The following is a 12,657-nucleotide window of genomic DNA, read 5'->3' as shown; positions in this document are numbered from 1 at the left end:
CGTATGTAGATCAGTGTTTGTAGGTCAGGTAGATCAGCATATATATGTATGTAGGTCAGGTAGGTTAGTGTAATGGTCAGTGTGTCAGGCAGGTGAGTTTAGTGGTCAGCATTGATGGGCACTGGTAAGCCAGGCAGCAACCAGCAAGTAAGCTCCCCCCCCACCGCGCGTGCCGCAACTGCAGCTGCGCATAATGACACCTAGTACAGAGGAGCAGTGCGCACCATCCAAACCACATTTTCTATCACCAGACTGGCCAGCCAGAGAGGGAGGAGCAAAGGATGGGACCCTGGGAGATGAAAATATAACTGTGAAAGGACAGAATGCTCAGCAGCCGATCCATAGGTCAGACCAGCGACTGCCATACATTTTATATAAACCCTGTGGGATACAAATCCATCACATTATAAATATGTGACACAGAGATATTTACCAATACACATAAATGCTGCAAAGGGCCCTATCATATGACAAAGTGTATGGAAATAACATGACCACAGGTGTGGTGCTATATTTCAAAACCCAAATGTCAAAAGTTAATTGAAAAGAAAACAAAAGTAGATATGGCGCTGTTCTGTTAAAATATATGTTCCTGATAGCAGATATTTTGTTTGGAGGATTAAAGGGAAGTGCTAGTGGACCCACTCTCACTACCACCTAATGGAAAAATCAAATGGGAGAAAGGAGGATAGAATACAGGTAATGCTGTTGGTAAGTGCTGTTAGTAAACCTCAATTAAATGTGAAAAAAAAGGCTGTTTAAACAGTTGAATCTCCCAATTGGTCCTGTGAACGTAGTTGCGAAAAATATAACAAACCAATATAATGATTCTTACGTGTTGTATGAGAACTCGGTGTATACAAATCCAAAAAAATGAAAATAAAAATAAAGAGTAGTGTTTAGGTATAATTAAATACTTTACATACCGAGAAATGACTTTGCAAACTGAGAAATTAATCACCTTTTTTCTATTTATCACCATAAATACAATCTGAAATAAGTAATTGTGTGAAAAATTATTATATAAAGCTGGACAAGTCCCCAGCCCATAAAATTTATCAATAATGACTAATCAGTCACAATAGTGCAAAAATATGAGATCATCAAAGTGCTAATTGTGCCATTGAGAAACCATCTATTAATCTTATACCCCTATTAATTAATAAGCCAATCATCCAAAAACCAAAAAAAATTGAAGATCAATAAAGTGCTCTTGTGCCAGTGAAGGAATCCGTTTTCTAATCTGTGAGCGATCACACAGTGCGTGTCTTATTCGTGCTCCTATTGCGGCTGCACTCACCAGATCCTTCTCCCCCTCCAGGGTTCTAAGGCATCCACAGTATGTGCCACTGTGTAGCAACATAGGGTTTGAAACCGTCCTTTTTGTTGGATATGAAGAGATACCATCATATGTTGAACATCATGAAAGAGAGAGAGGGAGCCCAATAGTGTAATACTGTAGCAAACTGTTTATTGCACAAATGCATGTAAAGGTACTCACATTCAATAGGAATAACACAAGCATGTATTGCTGACACCAGCTCCTGTAGCCGGAAATGATGCAAGGACGTATGCTGACTCCGCCCTACGCATTTTATCACTCTGACGTCATCTGGAGCGCTATCAGGAACATATATTTTAACAGAACAGCGCCATATCTAGTGTTTTCTTTTCACTTCATTTACTCCACCTAGTGGTAGTAATTGGTAGAGGCAGCAGTTCCATTAATTAGTTCCAACCCCTGAACTGGTACCTATTGCTTTGCGCGGAAACATTCCTTTTTCTCAAAAGTTAATTACTGCGCTATCTGTAAACCACTCAGTGACAATTACAAAAGTGATATTGGTAAAATAATAAACTGCTGCAACTTCATGTGAGACACACACAATCAATAGACTAATGCCCTGTACACACGATTGGAAATGCCGCCAGCAAAACTCTGATGAGAGCTTTTGGTCGGAAAATGCGACCGTGTGTATGCTCCATCGGACTTTTGCTGGCGGAATTACAGCCAGCAAAAGATTGAGAGCAGGTTCTCAATTTTTCTGTCGGAAAAAGTTCCTAGCTAAAAATGCGATCGTCTGTATGCAATTCTGACGCGCCAAAAATCACGCATGCTCAGAATCCAGTACGAGACACAAGCGTTTGGTCTGGTAAAACTAGCATTCGTAATGGAGCTAGCACATTCGTCACGCTGTAAATTTTGGGATCTTTTAATGCAGCGCATTCTTTTGTTCTTTATAATGCTAAAAGAATGAAGTTGTTTTCCTGCTGATATTCACACAGAGTTCTCACAAACTTATTTCTTTATTATTTCTCGTGATCTCCTGAATAATATTTTTTGTTTTTAAAGCCAGATCTCCATAATAATGTTTAGAATTATTTTTTATTCTATTTTTTTATAGTCATCTTTTTTATTTTTAATCAAGATCTCCTGTTTTTGGATTATTTTTAAATTAGTTTCTAGTGATCTCCATAATTTTATTTTTTGGTGTGTCAAGTTTCCACAACAACATTATTATCTTGTATTTTTAAAAAGCTCAAGGAGATTGGTTGTTGTCCCTTGTTAATTTGACATTGTATTTTGGAAATGTACCTGTCTACTCACAGACAAACTGTCCTATTTGAAGAAAAACACATAGGCAAGTATTTTCATATAAAAAAAAAACAAAAGCATTTATTCTGGCTCATAATAACAAAATAAAGAGGAAGGCAACGCTGGAGAAACTGTTTGAATTTGCGAAGACTTTGGGCCCCAGGGCACACATCAACTCTTTGTAAATTAAAATTGGTAGCCTGAGAAATCCATATAATAGGGAGCACAATCTGGTCCTGGACTCCCAGAGATCACAAACAGCAGCAGATGACATATATGTCCCCAGGCTGTGGTACTACAACAGCCTATGTCTTCTGTCAGACCAGACTGAAACCAGGGCCATCACTTTCTTGTCTTCCTTGCAGCCTTCCCTCCACACTTCCCTGCAGCCTTCCTTGGAGGCTGTGGCTCTGGAGGTGGATTTGTGGCAGCAGGAGGAGGAGGATGGGCGAGCGCAACTAAGTGCATGTTATCACTCATTTGGCCTCTCAACCCCCTATGAATGGCCTCAAAAAAATTTCTCACACCTGAGGTGTTGGCCCTCCTCCATTTGCTGCAATTTTGCAGCTACATAGCAGCCATAGGCCTCTTCAGCGTCGGGGGGGTTTTCAGGGCCGCATTAGCCTCCTTAATGAGGCCCAGTGCTGCCTCCTCCAGGTTACTCCCCTTCCTGGCCCTTTTTGTTGGAAGGCAGAGGGGAGGCACCTGGGATTGGGTGAGGCTCCTACTGGGCCTGGCCTCCTCCTGGCTGCCACTTACCCCCGCCACCTCCTGGCTGACACTTACCCCCACCTTCTCCTGTGTGCCACATTCCAGAGCCTCGTCCTGGCTGAGGTCTTCCTGTGTATGAAAAAGGGAGATAGTTTTAGTTTTTGGTTCATCAATCACACACAATTTTCAGCTCATGACTGTTGCAAATTGAATGTTAACAAATAGAAAAGACTATCATTCTGAGCCCAGCATTTTTTATTCTTGTATCAATCACTTTTGGTCCCTACTGTCTATTGATATGTAAAACACTTTTTGTTAAATCATTCATTTGTTATCAATAATAACATCTAGTTAACAACAATAATTTTCAGACAATAAATATATTAGAAAATACTATACCTGGCTCCAGCTGGGCTCCTCCACTTCTTCCAGGATAGAAGGCCCAGGTTGGTCCTCGGAAGCCTCAGCTGGGGTTGAGTGAAGGGTTGAGGGAAGGCTGGATGGAAGTGTAGAAAGCGATTCTCTGACTTCCACCTGGTCTTCCAGAAACCGCATCCTGTTGTAGTACCACAGACTGGGTACATACATGTCTTCTGCTGCTGCTCCTGATCTCATGGAAGCCTGGACCTTATTAAGCTCCTTCCTATACGTGCTTCTCAAGCGACCATTTATTGTGATATAACGGGTTTTGAACCTCCACCAAATTACGCATATCCCTGTATTTGTCAATGAAATGGCCCATGAAATCAGGATCTTTGAATTGTTTCATACTTGCTGCAAGAAAAAATACAAGACAAAAACACTAATATCAGGCTAAACTCTCTTAATCTTATCCCAATATAGGCCTCAATCTCAAATCAGTATAGGCCACTGATGTTACCTTCGTTAGAACGTTCGGCACTTTCGGTCCTCCTTCCTACGCAGACAGAACGTAGGTACCACACACGCGTGTTAGCTTTATATACACTGCGCATGCATGAAACTCCACCCGCGTCGCCCGCCCCTGACGTTCTTTCTAGAATCTTTCCCGCCCCTTCTCTTTTGGCGCAGTGGGAGATGAACATGGCAGAGACACAGCAGATGCGTAATAGCAGTAATGAGGAGGAAAGCCTGGAGCCAGAAACGTCCCGATCCAGGAGGTGAAGATTTAAAGCCTCAAATATGTCCTTTGTAGAGATGGTGGAGATGGTGGACATCTTGAAGAGGGCCGACTATGACGGGAAGTATGGACCTTACCTAAACCCAAATGTGAGAAAGGCCAAGATCATGACTAAAGTTGTGAAGAGTATGCACAGGAATTTTGGGGTACGACGATCCAAGGAGCAATTGAGGAAACGCTGGTCAGACCTGAACTTGAGGGAGCAGGATCAGTACAGAAGGAACAAGAAAGTGCTTCTAAAAAGTAAGCAGTTGCCCTGTGTTCCAATTATTATTATTACTTGTGCTTTTCTTTACTGTTGTACAGTTTAAAATAGCAACTTTCAGGCTCGTGGGCACAGTAATTTTTCATAGTAAACATTGTTTGTTCACCAACTAAATACAATGTTTTAGGCAGATACAGGGTTAACTACATTTGGTCATGCTAATTTGTATTAAAAGAAGTTTAGGACATTGTTGTCTAGATGTGTGTGTAACTAGAATGAATAGCAAACTTGATTCAGTGTAATGTAAGGAGAGGACACACAGCAGCTGTTTACACGTCTGGACTCAGGAGCACTAGTGTGGGACACAAGAACACATTTTTTAGAGTATCCCACACAGGTACTCCAGTGGATACTTGGGGTGTCTCCATGTGTGACGTCAGCACGCCGCTCCTCCCTACGCTATTTCATCACAGACTACGTCATCTGTGACGAAACGGCGTAGGGAGGAGCGGCGTGCTGACAACACCAAGTTAACTCAAAGTCTCGGAAGCAACGGGCAGCTATCGAGAGCCGGCCGGCTCGACTATCTTTTGATGCGCTATTTTTATTTACGGCTATTGTAAGTGCAATCTTGTCTTTTAACTAATAAACATTTTAAGGATTTACACTATGGAAGCGTTTTTATCCTTACACGGGGACTAACTGACCGTTGGCATACACTGGGGAGATCCAGCGAGGAGGAATCTGGGATACTTGCTGCTAAGCACAGAGACCCGGGGCTGGGGAACAAGCCACAGGCGTTTTTGTGATCTCCTTAACAAAAGATTTATGTAGCTGGTAAGCAGCAGTGATTTTAAAGGTGGAGGACCTTTCCTATCTTACCCTCTCACTTCTCCTTGGGTGTCTCGGTCATATGTCACTGTGGATGAATCTGTTGAAGAATCACACATAGATTGTTGCTCTGATATTTTGTGTTAAAGAACATTCTTTCTTCAGAGACACAGCAGAGCAAATTGGACACTTAGGGGGGCCTACAGCTTTGGTTTTTTTATTTATATGTATGTTTTAATGGTTCACATGTCACTTTATCAAATTTTATTTAATTCAGCGCAGCTTATTTTTACTAACTATATCAAAACCCAAGGCATGTTATCAAAAAGAAAAACTGTATCAAAGAATGCCTAAATGGGGGCGTGGCCTGAGCAGGGCATGTGAGCGGTCGCACTACACGGAGCTCCCACTGTTAATCCTTATCCGATCCTCATCCCGCTACCGATCCAGATGCTTACCTTTCACATCTGCCGGCTGATACACCCGCGGCTCCCGCGGCGATCACTCTGAGCTGCATGGACCCCATGAAGCCCCGCAAGGTGGATAAAGAAGCCGCGATCGGGACGGACATGGAGATCCAAGATGGCGCTGACACTCCTCAGTCACAGAAGATGGCGCGTGGCTCCACCAAACTGCAAGAGGGCAGCAGAGGACACACAACAACCCACACTGAATGATATACTGCGTGCTGTACATCGATGCACTGCCTCAGTGGATGGGCTAAAAGAGCAGTTTGGTGGTCTCACTGAAACAGTCTCCCTTCTGAGACAAGACCTCCAGAAAATCAGGGAGAGAACCACAGCTGTGGAGGGCAGAATTAATGATGTGGAGGACCAGATGCCTTCACTTACAAGGGACACCAGAACAGCATTGCAACAAGCTGCGCAAGCCACCGCCAAAACAGACGACATCGAGAACCATCTCCGATGGAACAATGTCCAAATTGTGGGACTTCCTGAGAAGGTGGAAGGCAGGGACCCAACGGCATTCACAGAACAATGGTTGCAAGATATCTTTGGTAAGGAGGCCTTTACATCATTGTTTGCAGTGGAACGGGCACATCGAACGCCACCTCGACCCCTCCCCCCAGGCAACACGCCAAGATCCATGCTGGCACGGCTCTTGAATTACAAAGATCGCAAAATCATACTCAAACTAGCGAGGGAAAGAGGCTCTGTTCATTTCAATGGGACTAAAATTTTATTTTACCCAGACTTCTCTGCTGAGGTGCAACGAAAAAGGGCTAAATTTGCAGAGGTGAAAAAATGGCTACAAAAAATCCAAGTAACATACGCAATGCTGTTTCTGGCCAAGCTGTTCATCACAGCCAGGGGACAGTCTACCTTTTTTGAATCTGCTGCAGAAGCGGCCTCATGGCTGGATCATAACGAACAAGACCTCCGGAGACGCCGAGAAGCCGAAAGGGGTGACTGATGTCTGGAGAACGAATTTAACAAGGTCGGTAAAATATCGGCAAATGTTTACAATACATATCTAGCGGGACACTCTATACTTTGTCCATACCAGTGTTTTGAATGGGCTCAAACACCACACTGAGTTGAGTTCTACACTACAGTGGGTAAATTGCACCCACAGGCTTTCACAGATTACCAATAGGTCCCAGTTGCAGGGACCGGTTAACTGTTGCCCGGTTGGCTTATATTTGATTGACTGTTACGAATCTGAAGAAGCAGGGGGATGGTTTATTCTCACCCCACATATATGGGCCATGGATGTCCAAAGGATCACTCTTGAATGTTCCTTCCGATTTTCTTCTGTTGCGCAGTTGCGCTTTGCTCTAAATCACATGCTCTATTGCTTTGTATCGCTGAACTTAATACCCGGTCGGTTTATGACCAGATGCCGCCTAAAGGAACTGACTGCATGTCTAATGACTTGTGACACCCTTCTTTATGGGCGCAAGGCTGGAAGGCCTTTGCACCGATTGGATAAGAATTTAGTATACCTAACATGGCTACCACTTTGATAGTGTCCTGGAATGTCCGGGGTGTACATGACCCGCTGAAACGTACAATGATAAGTTCGTGCTTGAAGAAATTTCATCCTGCTATTGTGGGGTTGCAGGAGACTCACCTCACGAAAGATGCGGTGGGACTCCTGCAATATTCTTGGGTGGGTAGGGCTTATCACTCCACACACTCTGCGTACTCTCGTTAGGTAAGTGTCTTGGTTCATAAGTCCCTGGCCTACCAGGAACTGGACTTTGTCATTGACCCCATGGGTAGATATGTGTTTATATACTGCAAGCTGTTTATGCCGACTGTGATTATTGTTTTTGTATACATTCCCCCCCATTTTCTAGAGAGATATTGAAGCTCCTTCTGTCGTACCTGGTTGACAAGCCTGATATACCTATTATGATTATGGGCGACTTTAACGGTTATCTTGACCCAAAACTTGACAGGCATCCTCCAGACTAGGGGGCAGGGGCACTATTTTGAGCTGCCTGCTACAGGAGGTGGGCTGGACAAATGTCTGGCGAACAAAAAACCCGGTATCCAAATAATTCTCATGTTTGACTTATGCGTTGGGTCCTCTCATGTTATAAACTTGGTTACCAAAGTGGAATACTTTTCCAGGGGGGTGTCAGACCACTCCACAATAGTAGCACACCTGGTAACACGCCCAATAGTTTCTTTACCCAAAGCCCCTTGGAAGCTCAATGCCTTTTGGCTTAAACTTTTTACATCCCAAGAGCGAGTAGTGAAACAAATTGAACAATACTTTTATGAAAATCGACTTCACCCTGAAGTTGCAATTAAATGGGACGCTTTTAAGGCAAGCCTTAGGGGCACGTTTATAACTGAAATAGCGGCCATTAAAAATAACTAATCGGCCCTCATGAAACAAGTTGAAGACCAGGTGCGGCGGCTTGAGCTAACATATGTTACGGACCCATCCGACTCTGCGAGGGAGGCATGGATATCGGGTCAGGATTCCCTGGACAGGTTGAGATCCTCCACCGCGGAGTGGAAATGATTCTTTACTAAGCAAGCTTTTTACGAGGAGGGGAAGAAGACTGGCCGGCTACTGGCTAGAATTGCCAAGTCTCAACAATCTTCCCCAGGTATAGAAGCCATTAGATGTTCTGGGAGACTGGTGAATGACCCTGAATTGATAATTAAAGAACTAGCGTCCTTCTATGCAGACTTGTACAAGCCATGTGAGAACTATTCGGATGAGGCATTGCAGGAATACCTAGACACAATCTCCATGCCTTCTTTGACATCTCAGGCACGCATGGAGCTGGAGGCCACGTTCACACTGGACGAATTGAAGGAGGCGGCTGCCTCCTTTCATACGTGCAAGGCGCCGGGAGATTACGGGCTTCCAATGGAGTTGTACACCCAGTATGGGGAGGTAAGTTTGCCTAAGCTGCTAGAGGTATTCAATTCCTCCTTGAAGTCAGGAAGGCTACCAACAACTATGACAAGGGCTAATATTATACTACTAAAACCTGGAAAAGACCCAGTGGACCCAAGCTCGTACAGGCCCATCTCGTTACTGCAAAGTGACGTGAAAATATTGGCCAAGATTCTGGCCATGAGGGTTAACAAGGCTATTTTATCTATCATTCACCCAGACCAAGCAGGCTTCATACCTAGGAAATCCACCGCGTCTAACCTTCGCCGGCTCTTTTTGAACATGCAGACCCAGACAGATGTGGCCGGCAGCAGAGCACTGTTGTCTCTTGATGCTAATAAAGCATTCGACAGTGTTAGCTGGCGATACCTCTGGGCTGTATTGTCCAAATTCGGGTTTGGTCCTACATTTATTACCTGGGTATGGCTACTGTATGCTTCACCACAAGCGGCCATACGCGTGTCAGACAGGTTGTCACAGGTCTTTGCACTGGGCAGGGGGATTAGGCAGGGGTGTCCCTTGTCTCCCCTGCTATTTGCATTGGCTATTGAACCACTTGCTGCACAGATCAGAGATTTCGTTATGGCGAATTGCATGAGAAGATAATGCTCTACGCCGACGACATGCTCCTTTTTTTGGAAGACGTGGATGCCTCATTGTCCCATGCAATGTCCCTAGCTGCAGACTTCGGCCATTATTCAGGCCTTACTATTAACTGGTCCAAGTCCGCATTGATGTTTCTGGATGGGACTCCTGATTTGCAGGCAAGCCTTCCCTGTCCTGTCCCCATAGTGACCTCCTTTAAATACTTAGGCGTTTACATATCCCCTAGACTGACTGATTATTATAAGCTAAACATATATCCCCTACTGACTCGCTTTAGAGACAAAATAAATATATGAAACAGACTTAAAATGTCCTTGGCAGGGAAGACGAATCTCGTTAAGATGATTCTGATGCCCCAACTCTTATACATGCTACACAACACGCCGGTAGCTATCCCACTCAAAATATTTAGAGTCATCAACTCCCTATTCAGAACACAATTGTGGCACACCAACCCCCCCAGGATGAAAATGGAACAGCTGCAATACCCAAAGGAGGGGGGTGGTCTCGCACTCCCCAACCCTTGGATATATTATCTGGCTGCACAACTACAACATCTAATAGGGGCCATGGCTCCATCTCCTGCTGGCTCGTCGGCTAAACTTCTGCTGACGGGAGCAGGGGTGGAGTCAATACCGGAGGGTCTGGAAGTTCAGAAGTTCCAGTGACCTAACAAACAAATGCCTACTTACACACTTCTTCAAAAAGTGTGGAACAAGGTCAAACAACTGCAACATCTCACGGGGTACACTGCCTACAGCCCAATTTGGGGAAACAATTCCTATGAGGAACTGGCCAAACTTCAGCAGGGTTCCAGATGGCGTCCCCTGGGAGTTACTCACCTCAGACATATTTTTCATAATGGGAAGCTGCTGTCCTTCGCAGACTTGCAATCTAAATTTGCATTACCGTCTAATATGCTTTTCTATTACCTACAATTAAAACATGCAGTGCGGGCGCAGGGTGGCGCAGTGGAGTGGGTACAGTTGCCCACCCCTATTTTTCATATATTACAAAATGCAACAGACACAAAGGGTATAATATCCCAATGCTATCTCATGCTCCTTTCCTCCTTTCTGTAAGGGCATCCCATGAAAGCAGCGGCACAATGGGAGACAGACTTGGGTCCCATCACAGGGGAACAGTGGGAAGAGGCCCTTCAGGCTGTTAACACCTGTTCGCTAAATGTATCACAAAAAGTTTCCCAACTATATATCCTATTAAGGGTGCACTACATGCCAGTAAAACTACACAAGATGGGGAAGCTGCAGGATCCACTGTGTGGCAGGTGCAGGACTGTGTCGGGTGACCTGATACATCTCCTCTGGCGATGCCCCAAACTCCATCGGTATTGGGCAGGGGTTATGGCCCTACTTAACAAGGTTTTTCAAACTAATGTTCCTCTCGACCCATTAGGATGTCTTTTAGGGGTACTGGAAGGGGTCATCCCGGAGGAGATAATTAGGACGGCCTTTGCCAGAGCATTGTTTCAGGCAAGAAAAACAATACTCCTGAAATGGAAATCAGCCACACCACCGATGGTCAAAACATGGATTCAACAGATGGGTAACACCCTTGTCATGGAAAAGTACATACACCAGCATAGGGGGAACCCTGGGAAGTTTGATAAGTTATGGGATGCATGGCTTGACACGCCAGGTATAAGCCCTGGAGAACTGGTAGAGATGAGGTTGCTTAGATGTACATAGAGGTACCTAGAGACACGAGTAGAGGAGCAAAAATAAAAACTCTAGAGCAGTGATGTAGATGTTAGGAGTACTGACTAATTGACTAGAGATTGAAAAGACATGCTGGTTAAAAGAAATTTATTAACGCTACTTTTCTTTACCGCAAACTACACAAACATGTACTTGTGTACAAAGAGATGTGGCTAACTGGAAGTATACATGACTTGTAATTGACGTTACAAACTGCAATACCTTACTTGTATGGTGATGTTTTATGTTTCTTGAGCAATAAAAACCTTTTTGATTTAAAAAAAAAAAAAGAAAAAAGAATGGCTAAATGCAATCATTCAGCCCAGGCAGGAGGGCGGGGGAGGCGTGGCTTTTCAATTGATAAATCCATTTAGACTCAGGCTGCAATATTTTTTTATCAAAGTTACTCTCCCAGGGCAGAACATAATACATACTACACTCTTCTCCAATTATTTAGTATTTAACAGCACTGTGACTGAGAGCAGCTGTATCCTAATACCCTATGGGTATTCAAGTATACACAGATGACCAATTCACAGCACTATGTTTTAAAAAAGATAATGTCACCATAAAAAAAACAACCAAATACCATATATACTCGAGTAAAAGCCGTCCTGAGTATAAGCTGAGGCACTTAATTTATCACAAAAAACTGGGAAAACTTATTGACTTGAGTATAAGCCGAGGGTGAGAAATGCAGCAGCTACTGTAAGTGGAAAAGAGGGTCAACAATGGCCATCTGCACCTGCATGCCTCCCTGTGTCCATTGCATACCTCACTGTGTCCATTGCAGCCTCCCTGTGCAGATCTGCCTACCTCACTGTGTACATTGCAGCCTCCGTGTGCAGATCTGCCTACCTCACTGTGTCCATTGCAGCCTACCTGTGCCGATCTGCAACCTCTCTGTGTTCATTGCAGCCTTCCTGTGCCGATCTGCAACCTCTCTGTGTCCATTGCAGCCTTCCTGTGCCAATCTGCAACCTCTCTGTGTCCATCCATTGCAGCCTTCCTCTGCATACCTGATCAGCATGTCATGCAGTCAGACAGTGGCCATTCCAGTGTACAAAAGCCCCGCCTCCTCCTCGTCCTCATCTGTCATAGGCGGAACACTAAGTTTCCCAGCTGTCAGTGTTCAGCCTATCATGGATATCCTCTCATCCTCATCCGTGGGATGAGGATGAGAGGACTTCCGTGATAGGCGGAACACTGACTCACTGCTGGAAAACTGAGTGTTCCCCTATCTCAGACCAGGACGAGGAGGAGGCGCGGCTTTTGTACACTGGAATGGCCGCCGTCTGACTGCATGACACGCTGATCAGGTAGGCAGACAGCAGTGACTCGAGTATAAGCTGAGGGGGGCACTTTTAGCAGAAGAAAATGTGCTGAAAATCTCAGCTTATACTCAAGTATATACAGGCAGGCACCTTGAAGTATTTACAGTTAGTGT

The sequence above is a fragment of the Aquarana catesbeiana genome, linkage group LG05 (genome assembly GCF_042186555.1).
Source record: "Aquarana catesbeiana isolate 2022-GZ linkage group LG05, ASM4218655v1, whole genome shotgun sequence".
Classification (NCBI taxonomy): Eukaryota; Metazoa; Chordata; class Amphibia; order Anura; family Ranidae; genus Aquarana; species Aquarana catesbeiana.
Note: the sequence above shows the minus strand (reverse complement) of the source record.